This window comes from Schistocerca gregaria, chromosome 7 (genome assembly GCF_023897955.1).
Source record: "Schistocerca gregaria isolate iqSchGreg1 chromosome 7, iqSchGreg1.2, whole genome shotgun sequence".
Taxonomy (NCBI): Eukaryota; Metazoa; Arthropoda; class Insecta; order Orthoptera; family Acrididae; genus Schistocerca; species Schistocerca gregaria.
Window position 1 is genome coordinate 390,502,851 of NC_064926.1, and position 26,161 is coordinate 390,529,011.

Below are 26,161 nucleotides of genomic sequence, written 5' to 3' on the forward strand. Positions count from 1 at the left end.
GTAAACACATTCACACACACATTCATTAATTTTTTTTATTTTTTTATTTATTTTTCTTTTTAATTTTAAAAATATATATACGCGAGGTGTATGATCTTGTTATTCTCGTAGGTCGTCTGGCCATCTGGTGGAGGCCTGGTAGTGGACCCTGTGTCCAAGTTGTCGTACAAGGTTGTTGTCTGAATTTTGTGTTCTTTTGTGTAAGGCTTTGGCAGTTGTTCTGAATCCGTCTGTCAGGTAGGGCACCCCTGCGAGCTGGTTAAGCTCGTTCGTCGGGAACCGGTGTGGCAGGTGGAGTGCCCTTTTCAGAGCACGGTTTTGGATTTTTTGTAGCCGTTGTATATGGGATGGAGCAGCATTGCCCCACACAACAGCACCATAGTGTAGGACTGGTCGCACCAATGCAAGGTACAATATCACCCTCAGTCTTGATGGGAGTGTTGATGGTGGATTTAGTAGTGCATAAAGCACTACCGTTCTTCTCCTGGATTTCCCTCGGATGTTTTCTGTATGAGGGCGCCATGTCAGACGCCTGTCGATTATTACACCCAGGTATTTCGCTGTTTTTGACCATGGGTCTGGAGTGCCCCTTATCTCAATGAGCTAAACGTTAGGTGGTTCAAATGGCTCTGAGGACTATGGGACTTAACATCTATGGTCATCAGTCCCCTAGAACTTAGAACTACTTAAACCTAACTAACCTAAGGACATCACACAACACCCAGCCATCACGAGGCAGAGAAAATCCCTGACCCCGCCGGGAATCGAACCCGGGAACCCGGGCGTGGGAAGCGAGAACGCTACCGCACTACCACGAGATGCGGGCGTTAGGTGGAAATAGCTATTGCCTGCGTCTTCGTGGCGTTGAAGGACAGTTGCCGTTTCGTCGCCCATTCGCTCAGCGTATTACACGCTTGTTGCAGTCTTGCCTGGAGGTGTGTAGCATTCATACTTCGGGAGTAGATGGATGTGTCATCGACATATAGAGACAGGTGTGTTCTGGCCGTCGATGGTAGGTCAGATGTGTACAATGTGTATAACAGTGGTCCCAGTACACTGCTCTGATGTACTCCTCCTTCGATGAGTCTGGTGTATGATGTACCATCTTGAGTGCGAACATGAAATGTCCGGTTTTCGACGTAGATTTTCAGGAGTGTCGCGTGTGACACGGGGACCCCCCATCCCCCCGCCCCCCCTATCTACAAGTTTATACAGGAGGCCCTCGTGCCACACGCAATCAAAGGCACGTGAGACATCTAGAAATACAGCCCCTAAGAATTCCTTCCTTTCCATGGCGCCGAATGCTTCCTCAACTAGGCGTAGTAGCAGCTGGGTGGTGGAGTGGCCTCGTCGAAAGCTGAACTAGACGTCTGGTATCAGGTGCTCTGCTTCCACATGTTGCTGAAGTATCTTTGTATACAGACGTTCAAAGAGTTTCGATATAGCGATCTGTGACTAGGCGCGGAATAATTTACATCCCCCGCGTACTAAATAGCACGAAGGAACTACTATCTCAATGAACAGTGTGAAACCTCAGTGCAGAACGGGGAAGAACACGTGATTCACCAATCTAGATACACTTTCCCACACGCCGGTGCATAAGCAAGATCACCGTCATGACCAGAAGCTAGAACCACAGAACTTCTGGCATCAGCGAGATAATAGCAAACTTGTACTTCACCAAAATCACAGTTGAAGACATCTGTCCATTGCCGTAGACCTCTCAGACGTCCCTCCTGCTCCACGACCCCGCAATGACTCCTTTCTTCCCTCCTCTTTTCGCTGCTCAAAGTCTTTTCTCCCCCTTAAATTTGGGTTGTGAAAAATCTTTCCCGAAACCACTCTTTTCTGAACGCCGACCAATGGCAGTTTAGAATCCAGATCGAAGTTTCTGGAAGTTCTTTGTATGTCCGTATGAAAGTACGCGAATACCTGCTGCCATGTGTTACTGGCCGACCAGGCCGCCTTCTCTCACCTGCCTGCCGGACACGCGTTCCCGTTTCGCAGGTGGTCCAGCTCACGGCCGGATCCCGGGATTAGCGCCGGAAGTGGCTGTGCCTTCCTATTGCTCGAAGGACTGTGTGAGCTTCTTGTGTCCTTCCGTTCTACCACAAGTTTCACAGCTCTGCTTGTTCCCCAGTTACCCAACATGCAGACATTATACAACAAGTTAAGTGTACTAGACGATGTCAGTCACATACAGTACAAGTTTTTTATGAACGAGCACAAACCTGTCTTTTCTATCATTGAAGGGGCTTATTTATGTCGTATTGGATGTAAACGCGGTTTGTAAGTTGTACAATAACGCCACCTTACAAATATGCATTTCGCTTCAACTGATCTGCCTACTGAGTTGTTCTTTATCGCAGTATATATTGCCCCAGAGAACTTCAAGCGTATTTATTCATCCCTCAGTACTTCCGCATCCCACTTCTTAGAGAAATGATTCTTCCTGACTATTATCTTAAACTTCAACCCACTCCCCTTAATTACTACAATGTGATTTGAGTGAGTCTATATCTCTTGTAACCCTTTCATCTACTCCTTCCCCTAAAACTTCATTGCAATCCCCCAAGAGTATTAGATTTTCATTTCCCTTTACGTACCGAATTCCCGTTCAGTATCCTCATATACTTTCTCGATCTCTTTATCTTCGGCTAGCGGAGTCGGCTTTTATACTTGCAGGGCCGTTGTCGACGTCGGTCTACTGTCAATTCTGATGAGGACAACACTATCACTGAACTGTTCTCAGTAACTCACTCTCTGCCCTAGCTTTCCAATTCATAACGAATCCTATATCCCTTATACCACTTTCTCTTGCTGTTGATGTAACTACACACTCATATGTCTAAAAAATCCTTGCTTTCTTTACATTTCACTTCACTGATGCCCAATATATCTAGACTGAGCCTTAGCGTTTCCCTCTTCAGGTTTTCTAACTTTCCTACCACGTTCAAATTTCAGACTTTCAACGCCTCGACTTGTAGAACGTTATCCTTTCGTTGGTTACTCATTATTTTTGCCGTGGTCAACCTCCCACTTGGCAGGGCTCTTCCGAAGACCCTAATGGGGGACTAATCCGGACTGTTTGGCCAATCGAGAGATCCATTGGCCAACTACAGGCCATATATCCTGTGCTTACATGTGATCTGTCTTTAATGCAGTGGTTTCTATTGCCTTCTGTATCTTCACTGCTGATTCTTCCATCTTTAGGTGCAATTTCCCACCAAAATTGCAAGAAAATTGCCCGAACCTCTCTCCGCTCCTGCACCCTATTCGACAAGGCCGTTGACTGAATGAGAAAACCGGAAGTCTTGGAAGTCACTGCTGGTGATTTTTAATCAAAATATAAAATTTGACGTGGTTATAATTGGGAGCGAGGACGTTTTGAGTATTAATCGAAGGCACTACCGTTTTTCTTTTTTCAGAGGCTGGTGCAACTTCTCGTCCCGCAAACGACGCTTTAACACTAATGCCTCCCCCCCCCCCCCTTCCGCCTGTCACTGTGCTGGTCCCTCACATGGACTAGGTACTAGGGAGAGTTTTTGTTTTTAGTTCACTTTCTTAAATTTGTTCTTCATTTTTGTTGTTATTTGTTTTCTGAAAACAAAACTTGATAGACAAAAATTCCACAGTTCCTGGATTCAAAATGAAAAAATTTTTTCTGTACGAAGACCACAATAAGAGAAGGCTCCAGAGAGAGAGAAAAAAAAAGGAAAGCTATCCAATTCCTTGACGATTAAAGGCAAGGTGCAAGTCCGCAGCTCGTGGTCGTGCGGTAGCGTTCCCGCTTCCCACGCCCGGGTTGCCGGGTTCGATTCCCGGCAGGATCAGGGATTTTCTCTGCCCCGTGATGACTGGGTGTTGTGTGCTGTCTTTAGGTTAGTCAGGTTTAAGTAGCTCTAAGTTCTAGGGGACTGATAACCATAGGTGTTAAGTCCAATAGTGCTCAGAGCCATTTGAACATTTTTTGAACAAGGTGCAACATACTTGTAAAAAGCGCGGTAACATGGAAGCCTCTGCCACTTCCAATGGACATTCAACATATATTGGTGAAAAACAAGGGGGTCGGAATCGTTGCCACTCCTGACTAATACGATAGAATTAGTCTTGGTAAGAGGGAAAACGGAGAAGTCTGGACACAGAAGAAGATAACCGAGAAAGCAGCTTCAGCTGGTTGGGTAAGGAAAGCCAGTTGTCGGCATTTCCAGGGCGAGTGTTCTCGTCCACAAGAGACAAACTTGTGTAGTGAAGTATCATGTTGATGACTTGTATCGCAAAGACCAGCCGGACTAGGACCAATGCGATGGAGGTGTTCGTTGATTGGGATCAGACCGAGAATTATCCTATACCACGATGAGGAGACTTCCATCGGGAGTGTAGGAAGACTAACGTGAAACCACACTGGTTTCCAGGATACCAACTGCGCGGCCATTTCAACTGGGAAGAGGGGCGATTGTACTCCCCAAAGAGGAAGGAAGGATCTGGTTGTAAAGTGTGTCACTGAGAAAATGTCAGCTCCCATAAAATTTATTACAATCTAAAATATCGCACTTGCCACAGTTTGGACCTGATCCAGCCAACATAGGCAGGCGGAGTCAGACCTAAATGAGCGAGATGTAATAGAATGAGTTGCTCGATTAATGTTAAAACTGTACACCGTATAAACAATAGTGAAGCTTTCACATTGCTATTGTGAAGCACCAACCTTCCAAGTACGGGCCCTCGCAATCACTTCTTACCGAAGTCGAAAAATATTACTTTTCCAAAGAAAACGACCTGGAGATTTTCATCAATTTGTGTGCCCTCATCCGGGAAAGCGGGAATATTTGTGCAACATAGTACTCTTTTCTGCAAATGTAGAAATCTAAGATCTGCACTTTGTGAAGAAGACTAAGGGAACGGCGTTCGTGTTCACGAATTGCCCCTTGGAATTTGATGCGCCACCTCTCGCCAATTGATTGCAGCCATTTTCATCGTATAGAGCGATCCGCTGTAATTCCCAACGATTTGTGGCGAGCAACAACCGTTGCTCACGAATGACAACGTGTTGAAAACCCTGCAATGGTAATATAGTACAATTACATTCATTAATGCGGGCCCCAGAGAGAGAGAACAAAAGGAATCCAATAAGTCATTAGCAAGGATATATCATGGACGTGACGTAGAAATATAACATTATCCGCATACGCTCGTACCCAGAAGGTTTCTCCTTAGATCCTCCAGCCACTTGATTAATCAGTACTACAGAGAAACAGAGGTTCTAAGACAAAAACCCACTTGGACAGGGGTCTCCCCTGCGGTAAGACCCGTATGATGGTGATCTGGTGAGTAAGTTGTCCATTCGCTACGACAGATGCATGAATACCAGGAAAAAGATTGGATAATACCTGTCACGCAGTATGATTGATACCGGTTGCCTTGAGCACCTGCCCCAAGAAACCGCGACTAACTCGGTCAAAAGCCTCTTTAAAATCAATAAAAAGCGAGACTTCAGAGGCCGAAGTCGCCGCAGCGAACGAGACAATGTCGTGGCATTCGACTACAGAAGTCAGAATCGTGTGCCCAGGCGTACAGCTTTCGTGGAAAGCAAGAAGTTTCTCTAGCAGTATCGGCAAACGGCTATTAACCAGCCGGGTGACAGTTTTATAATCGAAATTAATTAGTGTAATCTGCCGGGATTTATCAGCGTCTATACGTCCAGTTGTCTTCAGAATTAGAACGATTTTATCAGCCTTGAAGGGGTCAGGAATCAAACTCCCCCGTATCACCTCATTTACCTGTGAAGTAATGGTATCAGCAATAAGAGGCCAAAAAGCACATAGAATTCCTTAGGAATACAGTCAAGTCCCGGCGATTTTTGCCATGGTGAATCAACTATAAGGCTCTAACATTCTGCGTGGTGTCTGTTTGTTCTATATCGTGTCTCCCTACCACTTTCGCGCAACGACGCTCTGAGCGTGTTTTTAGGCAATTGACTAGTTTGAACCTGGGACCTGTTGCTGGTAAGGAGACGCCAGACCACACATGACATGTAGAGTTCAGAAGACTTCAGTGAGACTAGCGATGATATAATCAAATACTTAATGATTTCAGCGTCAGCTCCACTGCACTCCCTGTAAAAGAATCTTAATACTAACTAAATTTAGTGGAAGGGGTTCAAGACTTTCCTATTTTTAGTTGGCTGGTAAAATAACGTCGAAAAAGCAGTTAAGTTTACCATTGGAAATTTTATTCTTCTCACAAAATATTGTTTATAAATTGTACTATTGATAAAAGGAAAAGTTTTAATACAGGATGATAAAAACCAACTGTGTTCAACAAAAATGTGAACGAACATTCCCTGAGTGGTGGGTTTTCAAATTCTACAATGGATCGAAGGATGACCAATGCCATATCACATCTATAATCTAGGTTTAAATTAAGTTTCACAAAAGAGAAATCTATCAAAATCGTCTACAGTGACCCTCAGTTATCTTTAATTACTTATCTAACTTGTCGTAAATTACAGTGGCTGATGTGGCTTCTCAATAACTATATAACAGAAAAATCATCGCGTTTTAGACCTTAACTTACATAGCAAATGTGAATACCATGAGCTTTAATTGACGATCGACACTAGCATTACGCAAAACGGGGATGTAACAGATGTGATTTCTGCAGTTCTGAGTAAAGCTTTATGCGCTGTAATGCGGTGCGTTCATTACCTTGTCGGTGTTCGTCATTGGGCGGCGGGCAGCACAGCTCCACTCACCTCGCCGTCTCGGAAGCAACTCCCCCCTAACTTCTCTTTACTACAATTTACCAAAGTTGGTTTAAAAAAACTATCTGGCTGTGTTTTCATCGGACCAATCAGGATCTCAATGTTAACCTTAAGCTCCACCTACAAAAATTCTGTCTATCCAATGAGAAACATACTTTTAATGGTGGGGCAATGTTTTTAAAGTTTGCAACATAACAGAGACGCGAAAAAGTCTCACGCTAAAACTTGCAGCTGGTGTGGTCCTTTTAGTGTTATTGTACGATCTATACTGTTCTTCTGGAGGACTCTATCTTTTAACTTGGGCTGAGGGGTGGTCCTAGAGGTTAGCTGGAAACGTGGGTGTCCGTCCCTTATCGTAGGGCGTTCTAACTTAACACGGTTCTGCTCTCGGCTTGTGTTCTCGTTTCTCCCCTCGGAACTGCGTCTGTCTCACGGTGGGAAGGTACGACATGCATTTAGGCATTCTTGTGTTAGTCTGTGGTATTCCATTTGCTCACTCATTACTCGTATTACTTTGGTTAATTTAATGTCACGATTTATTCGCAGCCATGTGACATACTACTGGATTTGCTTATCATGTCAGGGTTTTCATGGAAGGTGTTGGATTTGCCTGACACCTTACAAGGCGATATACATCATCGTCAGTAAAGTCACTTAGACAGTCATCATTTAATGCGGGAGTAACCACGCAATCGAGGAGAGGAGAAAACTTATCAGAGACAATCGTATCAGTAGCAGGTTCATCATAAAGACCGCTATGGAAATGTCACGCTGGGATGCCAGTATGTGACGATGGGTATGAGTAAGGGACGTGATACATGCTCGTTTGTGACGCGTCCGCGATAAAGTGATGTAACGAGGTCAGTTCATCTTGTAGGAAGGAGCAGGATTTTGATCGCACCCTGAATAGACTATTTGTGCGTTCTTATGTGCTGAGATAAATTCCAGTTATTCTAACAAATGTTTTGTACTTGAAGCGGACATTTTGTTACCAACTTCCAGCTAGCCAACAGTCAACTGTGCCGCCTAACACGCTTGCGGCTTACGGCTAACACTCACCTTTTAAGACGGCTTGCTTCAAAACGTGACGTGACTAATGAGCACTTAGCTGCAGCCAAGCTAAGCATTATGTCCTTTCTTAGCGGTGAGTAGAAGTCTGCCAGTGGGGAGGTGGCGTATGATCCCTGTACTAAGAAAATTGTTCTTGATAGCAATGCTCCTCAGAGGTTATTATCGTCCAACAATCTCCCACGAAAACAAAACCTGCTACGGAGATAGCAGCATTTTTGTACACACTACGCTGTGGGAATTGGGTTAGCTGAAACAATGGCACATTGGGAAATTGCAATTGAGAGGAAATATATAGATGTCGTAGACTATTCTCAGGAATTGTTGTAGAGATTTTGATCCAGTTTTGACTAAGATACAACAAGAGATTAACGTGGAAGGTTTTTGTGTATAATTTACCGGCATTTCGTACAAATTGTCTAAATTATGGTCAGGTAAAGTTAAGTTGTGAAAACTACTCCATTGCCACCTAATGAGTAGCCGATATGACTTGAGAGAGCAATAGCGGCTTAAAGCATGATCCACTTTGCATTGAGTGTGGTGGTCTACTGGTTTGTGTGTCGTATAGATTTTTGTGCTCGTTACCGTTAAAGATGCTGCAGAAGTTTATCTCTGTGGAAATCTACGAAGGTGGTATTCCTCATTAGCGAACAGAGTTCCTGACAACCCAGCATCAAATACAAACTGAAGATGACTGGTTCAGTAGAGGTGTCCTGAATCTCTCGGTTTTGTGGCTTAATGGGCAATGTGTTCCTCTGTAAGATGGACGAGGATTACATTCAATCTGACTGCCTTGAGCTGTGAAGTGCCCCATTATCGACAGGCTCTAGACATGATACTGGACCTCGAGCCGAACTAAGAGCTGAACAGTCTGAACCAATCAGATGTGAACGAGCAAGTTCGTACATGCTCTTTACATATTGGCCAGTCGGGAGATTTTGGCCACTGGCCGTTGGTGTACTGTGAGAAACAACCCATGTCACCTATCGGATTACGAGAGATTATGAGTCGTCACGCAACCATCATGCAGGTGGTGCTTATTTCGAAAGTAGTGTTACTCATTTACTTTTTATGGTGCATCTGAAATACCGACTAAAGCATCCGCTTAACCAGTTTGTTTCCCATATGCATGGCTTCAAGATTTATACACTTGCGTAAGCAGCAAGCAGCCAGCAGTTTCAAGGCCCCACTTTGTGCGATGAATTACAATAATGGCAGATGCTAATATTTTTTTGTCTTTTGGACATTTTATGGTTTTAAGGTCAACGTTTAATAGATGCTTCTTCCGTGTATTATAGCTTAATGTCACAGTAGGCTACCTAGTTACAGTACATTCATGACGCATGTGTAATGACTGTTACTTCAAGGGAGTTTGGCAGCTGCTCTTTCTTGCTGAAAAGAAGGTTGTGAATTATATTTATTAGTGAATCATTAATTGTCCAATCAGAATATTCTGTTGATTGAATCTTTGACATTTTGATGGGAAATTAGCAGTTTCTTCTCTACGTACTGTTTCACCTAAAACTTTCTACACTTTCTGTGAACTCGCCAAGTATTTGCCGTTGAGAGGAAAAATGTTTGCATATTTCAGACATCAAGAATATTAGTGTATCATGCAACAAAGTGTTATACGTTTGTTCTGATAATAGTTCGTTGTAATCAAAGAAAAGTGCTAGTATGACCATACTGAATAGTAGAATTGTTTAATTAAGAAACACAAAAAATATTGTTTTTACTAACATCATTTTACAGAATGTTTGATTAGCACTTCTCATGTGCCATTTTTCAAAGCATTGTGACGACAGAATGTGGATGTAATATGGAGTACCTTACCGTTTAAATAAGGTGGAGGCTGCACAAAGATTTATAGTAAAAATGGAGAGTTTAGATGTGTCAATTTTATGTAATTTCAACAACTGTTACACTTCAAATATTTCTTCTATAATATATAAAGAAAATGACACTAGTACGATTTTCTTATCGACGATTACTGCTGTGTCAGTGAACATCTAAGAAGAAATTAACGCATAAATGTTATTGTCTGTTAAAATTATCTTGTTATAGATATGGAAGCCTAAAAAATATTGATTGTCTAGTTCACTACCGTCTCCTCAGCGAAACAGCTTATTTAGAAAGAGTACTTATGGTAAAATTCAGTATGGAATCTATGTTTTATGACAGAAAGCACAGAAAGGTGTCTCCTTAAATCAGGCTGACTTTACACTAAAGTCCTACTTCGCTAGTGAATGATATTTGTCCTTTTATAACAACTACACCTTGGATTTGGACCAAGATCTCTTGTGATCTAAGGGCATTGCACAGTTATTCAGATGAATTGTGTATAACATCATAATCATTACATAGTGAATAGTACGTGGAATGGAGCAAGTGATAGATCAAATAGACTGTTAACGATAATGGATCATTTATCCTTGCAAAATAATATGACTTCTCATAAAGTCAATATTATTGCGCTAATTAGTTCAGATTCAGCTGATACGGAAAAGTCAACATTATTGAGATGACTGACTGAAATTCAGCTGATAAGGAATTAGTGAATATTGGAGAGCTATTTTGTTGAAGTTTTATGCACAATTATTTTGAACACAAGATGCATTCAGATCATTTGACAATTGGCTATATATTTGAGTATTAATTGCATACAGCCCCTTTTTAATGTTTTAGTAGGATGTACCAACAGCTAGTCGTCAACTCACTGCAGTCTCAGCGTCAGATGACAGTCCTACAGGAATATTAGGTGAACCATGTGCAATGCCTCGTGGTATACCCGGCAAATTTATTGCGATAATGTACTTTTGCATGTTATACACACACAAACACACACACACACTTACACAGTATTCAGCTACACATTAGTTTACATTCACTCACAGTAACCAACCACTGAAGGTAAGTATGTGCGGATACTACATTTTTCTGAACGGATTTTCATGCATATTTTAGAATGGTAATTTGTTATTAGAAAGGAATTTACTGCCTTGAGTTTGAATATCCAAACAGCAAAAGCAGTCGTGCGAAAATAAATTGTTACCTTCTACACTTGTATCATGCAAGTATTGCTGGAAGTTATGACAGACAAGGTTCTTAGTTTTGTAGTATTATTTGTAATTCACTGTCAGAAATACTGTATGCCATTACAATTACCTAACTGCAGTGTAACAGTCTGGAATGGTATATTGAACTGAGATGACTATACAAAGACACAATATGTTTTAACGTCACCATGTTTCTGTGGGGTAATTCAGCTGCACCTACTGCTTGATTTTATGCAACTTGTCATACCTTCAAGTACCACGTGCAAAATTTTCACATGCTGTCACTTGCTACATGAAAACTGTTAGTCCTACACAAAAAACGAACAGAAACTTTTTGCAGGAAATTTAATGTAGTTAAATTTCGTACCGGGATGTGTTTTCTCTAGAGGTCCTAGTCTGCGAAGTATTTAAGAAAAATGTGTTGTGGTTGGCAGGAGATGGTTGGTTGGGTGTCGGATGGAACGGACCAGACTGCTAAGGTCATCGGTCCCTTGTTCCACGATAAAATCACACGAAATAAAAACTGTCAGTCGTTAAAAACGGAGAACTGAGACAAGGGACGACACAATACAAGAAAGACAGACAAAGACCAGACAAACGGAACTAAAATCACACCGAGTGTGAAGGTGGTTGGCCGACCATGAAAATAAGGAAAAGCCAACCACCAAATGACATTAAAACCCACAGTTTAAAACCACAGGCCAAAGGCCCAAATCAATACAGGAAATAAAAGGACAAACACTCAAATCATACGATAAAAACCCCCTGCCCGAATAAAACTCAACACGAGGTCCGCCATAGCAACGTCATCACATAAAAGGGCAGGGAGGGTATCAGGCAGCGCAAACGTCTGCCTGAGTCCTGTTAAAAGCGGGAAGTCCACCAAAATGTGGACCACCGTCAGAGCTGCCCCGCAGCGACATAGCGGTGGGTCCTCCCGGCGCAAGAAATGGCCGTGCGTCAGCCACGTGTGGCCAACGCGCAGCCGGCAGAGGATGACAGAGTCCTTCCGAGAGGCCCGCATGGAGGAGCGCCACACACCGGTCGTCTCCTTCACCGCCCGAAGTTTGTTGGGCGTGGGCAGGGTGCGCCACTCGTCACCCCAGGCACCAAGCACTTTCTGGCGCAAAAGCGACAGGAGATCACACTCCATAAGGCCGAGTTCCAGAGCCGGTGAACTCACTGCCTGTTTAGCCAGCGTGTCAACCCGCTCATTGCCGGGATGCCGACATGACCTGGGGTCCAAACAAAGACCACGGAGCGGCCGCAACGGGCAAGAGCATGGAGCGACTCGTGGATGGCCATCACCAGACGGGAACGAGGAAAGCACTGGTCAAGAGCTCGTAAACCACTCAGGGAGTCACTACAGATGACAAAGGACTCACCTGAGCGGGGGCGGATATATTCTAGGGCGCGATAGATGGCAACCAACTCGGCAGTGTACACACTGTTCCCGGGTGCCAGCGACCATTGCTCACAATGATCCTCTAGAGTAAGAGCGTAACCAGTGCGACCAGAGACCATCGAACCGTCGGTATAGTCCACGGCAGATTCGGGAAACTCGGCAAGGAGAGAAACAAAGCGGCGGCGGAGGGCCGGAGGAGGGACCGAGTCTTTCGGACCCTGTGCCAAATCCAGCCGAATGCATGGTCGGCGCACACACCAAGGGGGCAGACGGAGATTGGCCTGGAAAACAGGCGGGAGAGGAAAAAACTCAATCCCACACAGTAGAGCCCGGATGCGAACCGCGATCGTACACCCTGACCGGGGCCGCCTGTCCGGAAGATGGACGATCGAGTGCGGGAACAGGAGACGGTAGTTGGGATGCCCTGGCATGCTACAAACGTGGGCAGCATAAGCGGCCAGAAGTCGGTCGCGCCGGATCCGCAATGGAGGAACACCAGCCTCCACAAGTAAGCTGTCAACAGGGCTTGTCCGAAATGCTCCTGTGGCGAGTCGGATCCCGCAGTGATGGATGGGATCCAGCAATTGCAACGCTGATGGCGACGTCGAACCATAAGCCACACACCCATAATCAGGGCGGGACTGGATCAGCGCTTGATACAGCCGGAGAAGGGTGGACCGATCGGCACCCCATCCGGTGTGGCTAAGGCAACGGAGAGCGTTTAAATGCCGCCAGCATGTTTGTTTAAGCTGCCTAATATGAGGCAGCCAAGTCAAACGGGCATCAAATACCAGTCCCAAGAACCGATGCGTCTCTACCACAGCAAGAGGTTCACCGTCAAGGTAAAGGCGTGGCTCAGGGTGAACCGTGCGACGCCGGCAGAAATGCACAACGCAGGTCTTAGCGGCCGAAAACTGGAAGCCGTGCGCTACAGCCCACGACTGCGCCTTGCGGATAGCGCCCTGCAGCTGGCGCTCAGCAACTGCAATGCCAGCGGAGCTGTAGTAGAGGCAGAAGTCGTCTGCATACAACGAAGCTGCGACGGACGATCCCACCGCCTCAGCGAGCCCATTGATCGCAATTAAAAACAGGGAGACACTGAGGACAGACCCCTGTGGAACCCCGTTCTCCTGGACCCGGGAGGAACTATGGGACGCAGCAACTTGCACGCGGAAGGAACGAGACGACAGAAAATTCTGAATAAAAATCGGGAGCGGGCCCCTAAGACCCCACCCATGAAGTGTGGCCAGGATGTGATATCGCCAAGTCGTATCGTACGCCTTCCGCATGTCGAAGAAGACGGCAACCAGATGTTGGCGGCGTGCAAAGGCTGTACGGACGGCAGACTCTAGGGAGACCAGATTATCGACGGCAGAGCGGCCTTTGCGGAACCCACCCTGAGACGGAGCCAGAAGGCCTCGAGACTCGAGGAGCCAACTCAACCTCCGGCTCACCATACGTTCTAGCAACTTGCAAAGAACGTTGGTGAGGCTTATGGGGCGGTAGCTGTCCACCTCCAGCGGGTTCTTGCCAGGTTTCAACACGGGGAGGACGATGCTTTCTCGACATTGAGACGGGAACACACCCTCAACCCAGATGCGGTTGAAAACATCTAGGAGGCGTCGCTGGCAATTCACAGAGAGGTGTTTCAGCATCTGGCTGTGGATGCGGTCTGGCCCAGGAGCCGTATCAGGGCAAGCAGATAGGGCACTCTGCAATTCCCAGTCGCTGAAAGGAGCATTGTACGACTCCGCGTGGCGCGTGTGAAAGGAAAGCCTCCAACTTTCCAACCGCTCTTTCCGGGAGCGGAAGGCCAGTGGGTAATTCGTAGATGCGGAACACTGAGCAAAATGCGCTGCTAACCAGTCCGCAATCGTGTCGGAGTCAGTACACACCACTCCATTCAGCGAAAGCCCAGGGACAGAGACAGGCTGCCGATAGCCATGGAGTCGCCTAATCTTAGCCCAAACCTGCGATGCAGAGGTACGGACGCCAATGGTGGAAACATACCGTTCCCAGCACTCCTGCTTCCGTCGGCGAATAAGGCGTCGGGCACGGGCACGGAGCTGTTTAAAAACGATGAGGTTCTCCAAGGACGGGTGCCGCTTATGGCGTTGAAGAGCCCGCCGGCGATCTCTAATCGCCTCTGCTATCTCGGGCGCCCACCAAGGCACAGTCCTCCGCCGAGGGGACCCGGATGAACAGGGAATCGCAGATGCTGCCGCAGAAACGATGCCGGTGGTGACCGACTGAACCACCGCATCAATGGTGTCAGGGGAAGGAGGTGCGATAGTGGCGAGAGAGGAGAACAAGCCCCAATCGGCCTTATTCAGAGCCCATCTGGAGGGGCGTTCAGAAGAGTGACGCTGTGGTAGTGACAGAAAGATGGGGAAATGGTCACTACCACATAAGTCGTCATGGACACTCCAGTGGATGGATGGTGAAAGTCCGGGGCTGCAGATAGAAAGGTCGATGGCCGAAAATGTGCCATGGACGACGCTGAAATGTGTCGGCTCTCCCGTGTTTAAGAGGCAGAGGTCAAGCTGCGAGAGAAGAGTCTCGACATCTCTACCCCGGCCAGTAATCGCGGCGCTACCCCACAGGGGGTTATGGGCGTTAAAGTCGCCCAGTAACACAAAAGGAGGAGGCAGTTGTGCTATCAATGCAGCCAACACATGACGCGAGACATCACCATCTGGCGGAAGATACAAACTGCAGACAGTAATAGGCTGAGGCGTCCACATCCTTACAGCGACAGCCTCTAACGGCGTGTGAAGAGGTACACATTCGCTGTAGACAGAGTTAAGAATGTAGACGCAGACTCCACCAGATACCCTCTCATAAGCTGCCCGATTCTTGTAATAACCCCGATACCCACGTAGGGCAGGGGTCCACATTACCGGAAACCAAGTTTCCTGTAGGGCAATGCAGAGGAAAGGGTGACTGCTGATGAGTTGGCGAAGCTCAGCAAGGTGGTGGAAAAAAGCGCTGCAGTTCCACTGGAGTATCGCTTTGTCCATGTCTGAAAAAGGCGTGAAGGGGCCGAGGAGGCAGATCACGCCACTGGGTCACCTGCTGCCACCGATGGAGGACCAGTACAATCTGCTTCCATGGTGTCCGAGGGTCCGGCGAGATCCAGGTCCTCAGCAGACGCCCGGATCTCCACCTTATCCTCGGACGCAGAGCCTGTAGGAAGCAGTGGGGTGGATGCCACCGCGTGGTCCTTGGCCTTAGAGGTCTTCTTCTTCGTCTTGTCTCTCTGGTCCTTGGGTTTCATTGGCTGGGAGGGCTCCAGCGAGTCAGTCTCCGGGACGGAGGAGGAGCGGGAAGCCCTGCGAGCAGCCGCTGGTCTGCTTTTCTTCCATTGGCTGACGTCACCCTTCCCAGAGGCGGAAACCTGGGAAGGAAGGGACCCAAGGGACCCTTTCCGTGCTATTCGAGCCGGGGAAGTTTGAGGCTTCCCCAGCTTAGAAGTGGGGACTGATGTCCCCGATGGTTGGGGGGTTGCTGCTCCTGAGGCAGGTAGTGCAGGAGCAGCAGGGAGTGAAGTGCCCCCCACCATCAAGGGGGCAGGTGTAGCATTCCGGCTCTGAGAGGTGGCAGTCTGAGGGAGAGCTAATGGGGCCATAACAGTAGTAGCCGCGGCGTTAGAGGCAGTCATTCGAACAGGATGGAGGCCTTCGAACTTCCGCCTGGCCTCAGTGTATGTCAGGTGGTCCAGGGTCTTATACTCCATGATTTTGCGCTCGTTCTGGAAGATCCTGCAGTCCGGCGAGCAAGGCGAGTGGTGCTCTCCGCAGTTTACACAGATGGGAGGCGGAGCACATGGAGTATTGGGATGGGATGGGCGTCCACAATCTCGACATGTGAGGCTGGAAGTACAGCGGGAAGACATATGCCCGAACTTCCAGCACTTAAAGCACCGCATCGTGGGAGGGATATATGGCTTGACGTCACAACGATATACCATCACCTTGACCTTCTCAGGTAAAGTATCACCCTCGAAGGCCAAGATGAAAGCACCGGTGGCAACCTGCTTATCCCTTGGACCACGATGTACGCGCCGGACGAAGTGAACACCTCGCCGCTCTAAATTGGCGCGAAGCTCGTCATCGGACTGCAATAGAAGGTCCCGATGGAATATTATGCCCTGGACCATATTAAGACTCTTATGGGGCGTGATTGTAACCGGAACATCCCCCAGCTTGTTACAATCGAGTAACCGGCGGGACTGGGCGGAGGACGCCGATTTGATCAAAACCGAGCCCGAGCGCATTTTGGACAAGCCCTCCACCTCCCCGAACTTGTCCTCTAAGTGCTCGACGAAGAACTGAGGCTTCATGGATGTAAAGGAGTCACCATCAGTTCTCGTACACACCAGGTAGCGGGGCGAGTATGGTTCGCTGGCATCCTTAGTCTTTTGTTCCTCCCGTGGTGTAGCCAGGGAGGGGAACGATTTGGGGTCATATGTAGTTGCGTTGTATTGAGCCCTGGAACGCTTAGAGACTGCTGGCGGCTGGCCGCCAGCAAGAGATGATGTACCACGCTTCATTGCGGGTCATCCGCCCTGATGCCACCTACTCTGACCAAGGGCCCTCCCCACGGGCGCCACCCAGCCGCAGCAACGACCACCTGGCAGGATGGCCATTGCCGGGAGTCCCAATGCCCCAAGGAGATAGGCATCTACTCCTTGGCATACGTGGGGAGTTAACGGCGCTGGCATCAGCAGAGCGATCCCTGTGTAGTCAGGGGGCTACAACCAACAGGGTACATGGCGGCCCCACCACAACGGACTGGCTACCGTGCTGGATTTCAGGTGATGTAGTCCAATATCGTCATTGGCGCATATAGCGACACAGCATAGCAGACTGCAATAAACTGCACCCAAGAACAAATCCACGCCCAAGAGATGGTAGGTGAGCGGGACTGCTAAGCGATGACGACAAACCTGGCTAGAGATGGTAATGCGTGATGGACACATCGCTCCTTGTAAGGCGCCCTTCCCCAATCGGCTCGCTCTTCGGAAAATTTAGAAGGATGGAGGTCAAACCCGTTAGGGGACCATCTCACAAGGCCAAAACGTTTGAGACTCCTTTTAGTCGCCTCTTACGACAGGCAGGAATACCGTGGGCCTATTCTTACCCCCGAACCCACAGGGGGGGGGGGGGGGGGGGGGGTTGGCAGGAGAGCCAACCGAATTGCTAAAGGAGGCCGAAATGCACGCGTTTTAGCTCACGCAGGCTGGCATGAGGTCTGGAACATGACAAGGGAATTAGAATTGAGAAAAACGGACGTAGCTGATGGAATACTTAACTTTAATCCATTAATGGAGAACGTCGCTCTTTATGGTACATGATTCACAATATCAATAGTACGGATACTGGCGCCTTGCTAGGTCGTAGCAAATAACGTAGCTGAAGGCTATGCTAACTATCGTCTCGGCAAATGAGAGCGTAGAAGTCAGTGAACGATCGCTAGCAAAGTCGGCTGTACAACTGGAGCGAGAGCTAGGAAGTCTCTCTAGACCTACTGTGTGGCGGCGCTCGGACTGCAATCACTGATAGTGGCGACACGCGGGTCCGACGTATACTAACGGACCGCGGCCGATTTAAAGGCTACCACCTAGCAAGTGTGGTGTCTGGCGGTGACATCACAAAATGTACAAAAGTAACCTCCAAATTCGTTTTCCTCGAATCACACTATACTGGAAGACGGAAGCGTATTCCAGTGCAGTACTTAATTATATTCACTTTCTTAAAAAAACGTCATGTTCATTTTTTCTGTGAGACTAATACTTTACATGTAGCATAGGAGAGAACATTGAAAACCTTTGACATGATATCTGAAGGCGTCGTAGGCTGCATAAAATCCAGCTGTATGTACAGCTGAATCGCTCTTTGTAACCCAAAGAGAAATAACCAAAAAATTGTAAACTAATGCAAAAAGGTTTTCTTAAATACATAGTTATGCTATATTGTTAATAAAAAAATCGGCTTTGTATTGTAAAAAAAGAGAAAAAAGAAAAAGGACGGGAGAGGGTCTGGCTAAGGATTTATCATCAAATCTCAGTTTCTTCACTCAGTCTTTTATCCTAGCATTCACCTGACAGTGGGGTGGAGATTCTCCAAAAATGAAACGTGGCTCGGATTCCATTCTGCACTGTAGCCTTTCCCCATTTGGATAACTGGTTAGGAACATGGAAGTCACCTAAGTGACATGTAGTTTTTTGCAATCGTTTCAGAAGAACGGCATAGCGCAAAAAAGTGCGTATTCGAAACTGTGGTTTTCAGTTGTTTTGTTTTGCAAAAAGTAAAACGCAGCATGAGACGGAGCTTTGCTTCGTTTACATAAAGTCTTACGGCAGTGCACCATATGCCTCAACGTTCAGATTTCTGCTTTCCTCGGGACAAACATACGCGAACATGTTTCTCTACGTGATGTAACGGACGATTCTACACTACTGGCCATTAAAATTGCCCACACCAAGAAGAAATTCAAGTGATAAACATTACCGCTGGATATATTTCGTAAACCACATCAAATACTGACGAATCGATTCCACAGACCGAACGTGAGAAGAGGAGCTAGTGTAATAACCATAAAAAAATGCACGGAAGTATGTTTTTTTACACAAACCTACGTTTTTTAAAAAATGGAAACAAGTTAGTTTTGTTATCACATCTGAACATATAAACAAATACGTAATCAGTGCCGTTTGTTGCATTGTAAAATGTTAATTATATCCGGAGATATTTTAACCTAAAGTTGACGCTTGAGTACTACTCCTCCGCTGTTCGATCGTGTGTATCGGAGAGCACCGAATTACGTAGGGATCCAAAGGGAACGGTGATGGACCTTAGGTACAGAAGAGACTGGAACAGCACATTAAGTTTACATGCTAACACCTTTTTATTTGTCCTTTTCACTGACGCACATGTACATTACCATGAGGGGTGAGGTACACGTACACACGTGGTTTCCGTTTTCAATTACGGAGTGGAATAGAGTGTGTCCCGACATGTCAAGCCAATAGATGTTCAATGTGGTGGCCATCATTTGCTTCACACAATTGCAATCTCTGGCGTAATGAATGTCGTACACGCCGCAGTACATCTGGTGTAATGTCGTCGCAGGCTGCCACAATACGTTGTTTCATATCCTCTGGGGTTGTAGGCACAGCACGGTACACATTCTCCTTTAACGTACCCTACAGAAAGAAGTCCAGAGGTGTAAGATCAGGAGAACGGGCTGGCCAAATTATGCGTCCTCCACGTCCTATGAAACGCTCGTCGAACATACTGTCAAGGATCATCCTAGTGTTAATTGCGAAATGTGCAGGTGCACCATCATGCTGATACCACAAACGTCGACGCGTTTCCAGTGGTACATTTTCGAGCAACGTTGGCAGATCATTCTGTAGAAACGTGATGTATGTTGCAGCTGTTTGGGCCCCTGCAATGAAGTGAGGACCAATGAGGTGGTCGCCAATGATTCCGCACCATACATTTTCAGTCCACGGTCGCTGTCGCTCTACTTGTCTGAGCCAGTGAGGATTGTCCACGGACCAGTAATGCATGTTCTGTAGATTCACTGCCCCGTGGTTTGTGAAACCCGCTTCATCGGTAAACAGGTAGAACTGCAACGCATTCTCTGTTAATGCCCATTGACAGAATTGCACTCGATGATTAAAGTCATCACCATGTATTTGCTGATGTAGTGACACATGAAACGGGTGAAAGCGGTGACGATGCAGTATGCGCATGACACTACTTTGACTCAGTCCACCGGCTCTCGCAGTGTCCCGTGTACTCATGTGTGGGTTCATGCCAACAGCAGCTAACACACCAGCTGCACCCGCTTCTCCAGTGACGGGCCTGTTACGGACCCGTTTGCGTTCTACGACCATACCTGTTGCATACAGTTGGCGGTAGATGTTTTGCAATGTGCGGCACGTTGGATGCTCTCTGTCCGGGTACCGTTCTGCTTACACCCTGCAGGCTTCAGCTGCATTTCGTCGACACTCGCCATAGATAAGTATCATCTCCTCCGTTTCAGAGTTCGAATACACCATGGTCACAGTTCCTACAACATTACACTATCACAGACGTCTGGTAACACAGTGTACTACAGTTGGTCTGCGTGCGGAGGCGAATGCATTTTTGTATGGTTTGTATGGTTTGTATTAAACAATTACACTAGCCCCTCTCCTCACGTTCGGTCTGTGGAATCGGTTCGTCAGTATTTGATGTGGCTTACGAAATATATCCAGCGGTAACGTTAGGTGACTAACCCTGTGTATAGTGGACTAAGAAATGTGTAATATTACGTCAACACAATGTGGGACCGAAAAAATATTAAGATTTATAAAAAAATACTTTTGTTTTTAAAATTCGTGAATCTGTGTTTCTTACAGCTTGGCATGAGCAGACTTCTGTAAACGAAGTCATAGTCGAAATGTACGAGTATTACGCTTGGTTATGCTATGCAAGTGTCACAGCATAAAAAAGAGAATACAATCATGTGTGTTAAACGCGGAATAACTGCGCTATGAAATGGTCAGCAAATCGGTCGTTTCATGTGCCTGCGTCATTATCTCAAACCACTCAATGTAATTTACTTATATGATGGAAGCCAAAGGAGAACACCGTAGGCTGTTTGTCTATGTGTTGTGCTCTATGGTTGCTTCCAAAAAGTGATCAAGGCACCTAACCAGCGTTACAGTGATTCAATAATGTTCATATATCTTTGTATGGTCGTTGTAAGTGGTAAACACACAATGCAAACAAATGCACTTGTAAATCTTATACTATACGGAATATGTGGAAGAAGCCACATCATTGATGATGGAATCTACCGAGACGTTAGGCCTACCAAACTGTTTTCAGGCATATATGAAGATGGTATCTGCTCTTTTCAGACATGTCCGAAAGAACAGATACTATCGGTGTCCGTGCAGCTCTCTAGAATGAAATGATAATTAAATCAAGACCCTAAGCTGCGGACATGCGTTGATATACATCAACGGGGACAGTTGAAAATGTGTGCCCCGACCGGGACTCGAACCTGGGATCTCCTGCTCAGATGGACAGAGCGTCTGCCATGTAAGCTGGCAGCGGCTGACTTCTATAGCTTTTCATTTTACGATATGTCCGAGACTTCACACAAATCACTGATTAGTGAACTGAGCAAAAGGCCTCACTAGCGTTGGACTAACTCGCTGCGACGCTAAAGATAGAGGAAACGTGTTTTAGCGCTAAACGCGGTATCAGTCAAAACGTTGCAAACTAAGAAGTCACCGGTATTTAAACTGCTGCTTAAACGACAGTAATCCGCCATTCAATTCAATAACCCCTGAAAGCAATCCTGAAAGGTTCCAAAGCCACGGACGGCCGATGGGGCAGCCTTCTGGACCCCAACAGCGCCGCGTCGCGCCGCCCGCCACGTCACTTTCTCCCTGGCAGGGCGGCCGAGCGTGGCAGTCTCGGTGCTCCAGGAGTCGACAACCGGCCTTGGATTTCGCGGCTGGAGAGCGAGTTGCGCTCCACGACCTTGCCTCGAAGGTCGCCGGCCGCTTCTTGCAGTCAGCCCCCGGAACGGGCGTGAGCACAGGCTGTACGTGCCGCGGCCCTTTAACGCGCCTCTCTCCGCTTCCATTACCCAAGGCTGTGATGGTATGCTCTTGTCCGCAGTCGTACCTTATTACCTATATATCTACCAACACAGTCATCGAAGCTCCAACCACGGAATCGTTGCAGAATTGTTCCGATCTTTCACTGGTCACCCGATTGCCGAACTACGAGAACCAAGTCCGTACATCCAACTGGCCAAGAGCTCTGCCCTGCTTGATACGGACGTGCACTTGTGGGTGGAGGAACCAAACTCTCCTGAAATCTCTGTAAGTCCATCTTTTCAGAGATGGTTGCGAGACTCGACGTTTAGTTACAGGATGTCAAACCAAACACGTTTCAGCCGTCAAATTTCCGAACTTATTGTATTTCGGTGATTTACTACAACGTCTTCAGACCCCTGACCAACGTGTAGGAAGACTCCACATCGATTCTGGTTTGGAAGTTCTGGTCAAACCCAGTTTTCGAATCCTGGTCCCTATTATGACCAGAACCGAAGTGGAATCTTCCTACTCGTCGATCAGGGACCTGAAGATGGCGTAATAAATCGCCGAAACTAGTAACCAAATAAAATACACTACTGGCCATTAAAAACTGCTGCATCAAGAAGAAATGCAGATGATAAACGGGTATTCATTGGACAAATATATTATACTAGAACTGACATGTGATTACATTTTCACGCAATTTGGCTGCATAGATCCTGAGAAATCAGTACCCAGAACAACCACCTCTGGCCGTAATAACGGCCTTGATACGCCTGGCAATTGAGTCAAACAGAACTTGGATGGCGTGTACAAGTACAGCTGCCCATGCAGCTTCAACACGATACCGCAGTTCATAAAGAGTAGTGAATGGTGTATTGTGACGAGCCAGTTGCTCGGCCACCATTGACCAAACTTTTTCAATTGGTGAGAGATCTGGAGAATGTGCTGGCCAGGGCAGCAGCCGAACATTTTCTGTATCCAAAAAGGCCCGTACAAGACCTGGAACGTGCGGTCGTGCATTATCCCGCTGAAACATAGGGTTTCGCAGGGATCGAATGAAGGATAGAGCCACGGGTTGTAACACATCAGAAATGTAACGTTCACTGTACAAAGTGCCGTCAGTGCGAACAAGATCTGACCGAACCTGTAATCAATGGCACCCCATACCATCACGCCGGGTGATACGCCAGTATGGCGATGACGAATACACGCTTCCAATGTGCGTTCACCGCGATGTAGCCAAACACGGATGCGACCATCATGATGCTCTAAACAGAACTTGGATTCATTCGAAAAAAATGACGTTTTGACATTTGTGCACGCAGGTTCGTCGTTGTCTACACCACCGCAGGTGCTTCTGTCTGTGATGCTGCGTCAAGGGTAACCGCAGCCACGGTCTCCGAGCTGATAGTCCATGCTGCTGGAAACGTCGAACTGATCGTGCAGATGGTTATTGTCTTGCAAACGTCCCCATCTGTCGATTCAGGGATCGAGACGTAGCTGCACGATCCGTTCCAGCCATGCGGATAAGATGCCTGTCATCTCGACTGCTACTGATACGAGGCCGTTGGGATCCAGCACGGCGTTCCGTATTACCCTCCTGAACCCACCGATTCCATATTCTGCTAACAGTCAATGGATCTCAACCAACGCGAGCAAAGGTGTCGCGATACGATAAACCGCAATTGCGATAGGTTGCAGTCCGACTTTTGTCTAAGTCGTAAACGTGATGGTACGCATTTCTCCTCCTCACACGAGGCATCACAACAACATTTCACCAGGCAACGCCGGTCAACTGCTGTTTGTGTATGAGAAATCGGTTGGAAACTTTCCTCATTTCAGCACGTTGTAGGTGTCGCCACCGGCGCCAACCTTGTGTGAATGCTCTGAAAAGCTAATCATTTGCATATCACAGCATCTTCTTCCTGTCGGTTGAATTTCGCGTCTGTAGCACGTCATCTTTGTGGTGTAGCAATTTTAGTGGCCAGTAGTGTAAGTTTGGAAATTAGACGGTTGAAAGGTGTTTGATTTGACATCCACTCTTGTGAAATGGTGTGGCAGATTAACACTGTATGAGTGACAGGGACTCTAACCCGGAATCTTAGCTACCGCTGGCAACGCTCTCACGAATCAGGTATTCAGGTACGACTTTACAACTCGCATTCACAGCCTTACTTCTACCAGCACCTCTACCCTACTTTCCAGAGTCTACAGAAAAGCTGCTGCATAACGTGCGGGTCTCCGTCACAGCCCAGGAGATTGTCCCTGAATGAGTCTTTACTCTGCAACGGAAAGCGCGCTGTTTAGAAACTCCCTTCATATTTAAACTGTGGGGTGGGCCGGGACTCAATCCGCTAGTCTGCGCATAAGCCATTTCTCCGCAACAACCTTACTTCTAGGACGGCCGGTCCCGCAAGCTGTATCAGAACTGTTACTGTTAATTGTGAAATTAAGGAAATAGGTACTGCCAGAAAAATTGCAGTTGCGATAGTGAGTCGTGCTTGAAGAGCTCAGAATTAGTGTCCACGAAAGGCAAGGTCCAGGCCTCGACTGATTCATTTTGAATTAAATTATTCTCGTGGTTCGAATCCTCATCGAATCACTTGACAGATCCAAGGTACGATGTTGTGCTGAATGTACAAGATGGTCATAATATTAAAAGCTGCAGTGTTGAGACAGTGTAGAAAGAGAATCACTGCTCAAAATGACGTCAAATTTGAAGAGCATATTACTGACGTAGGGAAAAAACTCACGAAACATAAAACTGCAACGAAAATTTGACCAATAGACGGCGCTTATAGGTGTCAGGGTATGCACATCAACTGACGCGCAGCACGCGGCTGTTTCTCAGTTTTCCTCCGAGACGCCCAACCTAACTGCCTCCGTGAAGGATCGCGCGCTGCTGGTGAAGATCTTTTATAAGAATGGTGACTGTGTGTCAGTAGCCACTCGGAACTTCTGAAATCTCCAAAGCGGGAAAAAATGCTTTGGTCTGACGTCTACTATGAGTCTGGATAAAATTAATACAAAATTCTAAAAGACATGTTCTTTTGAAAGCAGTTGGTAGAGGGAGGAAACCAGTTTATCCGGCATGTGTCGAATATGTGGCCAGCATTGCACGAGGGTTCGAGCGGTGGTGCGCGAACATGCTGTGCACAGTCCCCTACAACTTAGAACTAACTAACCTAAGGGCATCACACACATCCATGCCCGAGGCAGGATTCGAACCTGCGGCTGTAGCAGTTTCGCGGTTCCGGACTGAAGCGCCTAGAACCGCTCGGCTATCACGGCCGGCTTAGATTCTCAGAAGGGGCGGTGTCTCCGCGTCTTCTACTCAGGGGATGGGTTCAGACTTTTCAAGAAAGTTGTTGTTCGCAACTATCATTCGATCAATGTGTACTAAAATGATAGTTCGTCAGTAAGACCGCAATTAAACCGCGGAGTCATCCCGGTAACATTAAATGTTCCGCTGTCGTTAATCGGCAGAGTCCCTCTCTTCCTCGGCTTCATGTTCCTCACATCAAGCCCTGGACTGGAAGGTGGTACGCTATGCAGCCATAGCGGGTTGTGGTGCAAGCATATGGGCGTGTAGATTTAGCATGGTGACAGGGAGCATGTGTAGTTGCGCGTCTGGCATATCGGCGGACGCGCAGCAAGTAGTGTTTGGCATCCTGCCTCTTGGTCTGCGTATCACAGAAGGAAGAGCCGTCAGCTAGATGAACACAAGCAGGCCACAAAATAAAATATTTGTTACTCATAATCGTAACGGTGTCTCAGCTAGAGATCATATTGAAAATTTGTGGCAGGAGGAACATTCCTCGACCACTGTGAGTCAGACCCACGCGTCTCCCCAAAAGTCAGGAAGAGATTCCAAATGAGTTACGTAAAACCATCAGCTAGTCTGGTACACATTCTGGCAGTTTATACTTAGATTATCTCCACAGAATCCACAAAAAAGAGCGACTCATCTCTGATTGCGGAGTTATAGGTGCAACGAGATACAGTATTAAAAACAGAATTCAAAAGCGCTTTAGAAGACTTAAAATTAAACAAGGAGGAAGGGATAAACATCATTCCACCAGAATTTCTAAAATAATTGGCAGAAGTGGTAGCAAAACGAGTACTCACGTTGGTATGTAGAATGTATGAGACTAACGATATATGATCAGACTTTCGGGAAACATCATCGACACAATTCCCAAGATGCAAGTGCAGGCGATATCGTGAATTATCTTACAATCATTGGCAGCTCATGC

The 26,161-nt window shown here is 46.8% G+C and overlaps 1 pseudogene; it reads left to right on the top strand.

Moving 5' to 3' along the window:
* The first annotated feature begins 8,509 nt into the window (after window positions 1–8,509).
* LOC126282407 (casein kinase II subunit beta-like) lies at window positions 8,510–9,056 on the top strand (annotated as a pseudogene).
* Window positions 9,057–26,161: the final 17,105 nt, after the last annotated feature.